Source organism: Charadrius vociferus, unplaced genomic scaffold, assembly GCF_000708025.1.
Source record: "Charadrius vociferus isolate BGI_N301 unplaced genomic scaffold, ASM70802v2 scaffold65, whole genome shotgun sequence".
NCBI classification, from domain to species: Eukaryota; Metazoa; Chordata; class Aves; order Charadriiformes; family Charadriidae; genus Charadrius; species Charadrius vociferus.
In genome coordinates, this window is record NW_009649293.1 from 3,056,033 (window position 1) to 3,060,535 (window position 4,503).

A 4,503-nucleotide genomic window follows, 5' to 3' on the forward strand; every position below is an offset into this window, starting at 1 on the left:
CAAACTGATTCCCTGAAACAGCTGAAAATGAGTTCTATTCTATTTGTTTAGTTTTGCAGTAAATCACCTTTATACAGTTTACAAGGGTTTTCCCTATTCCTAATAGTTCTCTACTGTAATTTAAGCACACAATTGAAAGTGAGTGTGTTTATGTGTAGAAAATAAATCAAAACTAAACTTGAAATAAGCACCAAACACCTCCTGTAGGCCAGTGCTTTGTTAAAACTGCTCATGTATGGCTACATGGGCTTGCTCTTCTTTTATTAAAACCTTGTTACTTCAGGGAGTGAATAATGCCATATAGTGTCTGTACATTTCTGTTGAGATTTCGTCACACATGCAAGTTACTAAATGGCATCAGCTTTGCACGACAGAAAGATGCTGTGCTTTTTATTTTGTGCTCTGGGCAGAATAAAGTTTTCTTATGTGGCAGCCACTGTGGATCTTCAGTCCGCTTTAAGCCTAATTCCATTCTTATATGGGAGATGTAGAACATGGAATTTCAAATTCAATTATGGGCCAAGTTTGCCTTACAGGTCTTGCTAGGACATCTCTGTCCCTCATAGAGCAGTAGCCCAGCTCCTCTCTGCAGCCGCAGTAGCAGACAACAATCTCTAAGCAGTACCGCATGATCTCCTGTGGAGCAGCAAGTGAAAATCTGCTTTATCTGTTTTGTTTTGCTGGATTTTTTTTTTTTTTTTATTCCTGCAGAAGGGATGTCAGCGGAATTACTTTAATAGACTAATTCTCCAGTACAGAGATATATTTAGACTGTGCCCAGCACTGAGAGCCTTTGTGTGAACATGTTGTTGCTATGAGAGTGGGGCAAGTGTCCCCTGAAGGCCAATGCTCCAGGCACCCTGCAGACCAGTTGGTTTATGCATTGGTTGTTGCATCAGGTTTCATCAGGTTTTCGACAGGAAAGAACTGATGTTATTAATTGAAATGTAAGTCTGGGTGCCTAGATCTAGACTTTTGGCTGCTCACGTATTACTCCAACTTTGCTAGGGAAAGTATATTACGGGTTGTGCAAAACTATTGCCAGCACTAATCACTTGCACATCTCTCTGCCACAGGAATTGTTGGAAATCTATCAGCACTGGCATTTCATTTTAGAGTTACACATAATTTACTTAGCCATCAAACAAAACAGATGATGCAAGTAAGCTATTATATTCAAATGAGACACTTTTGGTTTTAAAGATGGTGAATATACTGTAAGAAACAGATTTTTTGTTGTTGCCTAAGCAATTGATATGGATTCACATTGTTTGGTGTTTGGTTTTATTACTTTATCCAAATAAAGTTATATGTGTTGTGAGATTAAAAGGTACAATACACAGGAAACAAACAAATAATTATGAAAAACAATTGTAATCGAGTGACCAAAAGTAAATTTGGTTAAATTAGTAGTGATGATGAAACAGGTGGTATGTATGGTCTCTAGCTTTCCAGTATCTGAAGGGCACCTACAAGAAAGCTGGAGAAAGACTTTTTACAAGGGCACGTAGTGATAAGACGAGGGGCAATGGCTTCAAACTGGAAGCGGGGAGATTTAGAATAGATATTAGGAAGAGATTTTTCACTATGAGGGTGGTGAGGCACTGGAATAAGTTGCCCAGAGAAGCTGTGGATGCCCCATCTCTGGACGCGTTCAAGGCCAGGTTGGATAGGTCTTTGAGCAACCTGGTCTAGTGGGAGGTGTCCCTACCCATGGCAGTGGGGGGTGGAACTAGATGATATTTAAGGTCCCTTCTAACCAAAACCATTCTATGATTCTACCTACAGGCACCATCTAATACTACACCTGCTAAATTAATTTTAAAACAGTCTTTAAGTATTAAATTTAAGTTTCCTGAAACAAATTAACCTCCAGCCCATGCATGTTTAATCAGTGGATGAATGAAACATTGCAAATGTGTAGGATGTGCAGGTACATTAAGTGTTTTTAAATCTTTGCTAGATGGAGACTTTGAACAAAAGTGGCCAAAAGAAGCATACTGCCAGGTAAATCTTTGTCTTTAAATTGAACAAAGTCAAATGATGGGGGAAGGGCAGGCACATAAAGGAGAATATTTAATTATACTCTCCCTCAGCTTTGTCCTGGCCGCCACTCAGATAACCCACAATCCACCGTTCCACAATCAACAGTTTCTTTTTTAAAGTAATCTTACAAAAATATGAGCATAATTCTCCACACCTGTCAGGGAAGTTATGCCAGTGGTGAATGTGTCTCCATTTGTTTTCCTATTGACACTAGTTTATGCATTTGAAGCAGGTGTTTAATTTTAGAACAGCCTTATGGAAACACAGCACAGTCCTGCTAGCACAACTTCATTAGCTCCAATTGAGTTATGTCGAGGGTGAATTTTAGTGTAGACTTATATTATTTTTTAACCACAGTCTTCATAACTTAAGCGGGTGTGCACACTTTGCAAGTACATTTCCAATGTGGTTTTGGTATAAGTTTCTTTACTTCTAGTATTGAAAGAACTCCCACATTTTTATGTCTTAAGGAAAAAAGTATTTAAAAGTTTGTATATGATATACATTTTTTGAACAGTAGAGTTACACAGAATGTTCCTCAAGGTCATAAATTCTATACCTGTATCTTTGTTGGAAATTTGCATCATACTGCATTATTAAATAAATACACAGTACAAACCCCAGATTTTATAAACTTTATTCTACCTTCAAACATTGTCAACAAGAAAACGCTTTACACACACTGTTGGATTTTCATCACTGTTAATCCTGTATATATACATAACTAATAAGCATGTATATACACAATTATACTATTCTTCAGTTGCTGTTCTGTACATCTTTTACTGAAAAGGTGTTATATAGAAGATTTCACATACTAACTGGTCTGCTAAAAATCAAACTAGTTCTTATAATATTTCACCAATATCATATGAAAGCCTAATGATGTACCAAGACATCATACAAGTTGATTAACAACCCAAACAAGCATAGACATTTAGGCTATGGAATCTAATTTATCACACGAAACTTCTCTAATGTAGTTCTGTTTATATTCTAATACATTTGATAAGTGTGAAATGCTATTCTTAAAACAACTTTGGTTCAAATAAAGATCTAGGAGAAATGTTGGTTGCCTACCATTTAAAGATTTGCTACTTTTACCTTAGGCCAAAGTGATTTTTATGATATTTTTGTATGAGGAGAGCTCTATGCAAAAACATTACACAAGATGATAACAAGATTTGGGTTCTTGAGTGTTACAAAACAGAAGTTTGTCATAAAATGATCTCAAATTATGTGGTACTGAATGTCAGGGAATCTTTTATTGAGAAAATGGGAGAGAAGTGCTAATTGGTTTACAGTAGATAGTCTAGATATCGTCCAAATAAAGACAAAACAGGAAGAGGTACTTCTTCAGTGTGTATGCCTCTGTGCATCTCAATATGATTTGCCAAAACTGCCTGTCCTGACGCTGTAGAATTTTTCTGCAAATTGTCCACTCCTAGACCACAAATACTATTGGTTGCTTAATTTTCCAGTTCCTGGTTGTACTTGATTATTGCTAAAAATTTTACTTGTATCTTTAGGAGCTTTTCAGAGAATGCAATGAATGGAATCAGAGCATAACATTTAATTAAGAAAAAGCAAACCCACTTTAGCCCACTGTCTTAAATGTGCTATATGCATGGTAGCAGGGTACAATTTCATCATAATTTTGTAACTAAGGAATATTATGTTTTCTGGTGGTCATCTACATTAAAGTTCAATAAAAAATAACAGTATTATAGCACAGTATTTTTACAACAGTTTTCTTGACTTTAAGTATGTCTTCTGCATTCTGCTGATGATCATGTATCACATACAGGCTTCATTCTGCACAACCAGTAGTTAAGCACAGAAGAAATTATGCGTATGTTCATGTATATATACATATATTCAGTGCAAATGAGTTTACTTTGATTACATAGATAAATAACACAACTAAGAGGCAAATTATAGTTTCCAGCATTAATTGCAGCCTGTCCATATGTAGAAACCATATGGCAGTATATGTAACATTTATGCTCATTATACGCAAAAGGCTCAACAAAATCAACCGACAGTATTTAACAGCAGAGTATAAACACTACACATGCCTATAGGAAACTAGTAATATATAATGCTTTTTACTTAATTTGTCCCTGGGGTTCACTTAAAGGTATTTGCAGAATATTAAAATGACCTCCCTAGACCACAAGATTGCGGGTATAAATGAGAATTCTTTTGATTGATTAGCCAATTACCACAAAGTACTATAATTTATACCCTGCGTATTAACAGGCATGTTATTAGGAGATGAAGACAGTTAAAGAGATATAAATACCTCAAAGGGAATAAGTTAAATAAAAATAGTTTTTGGAAGTCATATTCTTCTGGTTTGCTGTGTATATTTTGTGGTTTGGTGAGAGAAGGGTTTTTATTTGCCAATTTACTTACTGCAGTGTTTGCCACCTTTGCTTTCATTTCATTCCTTCT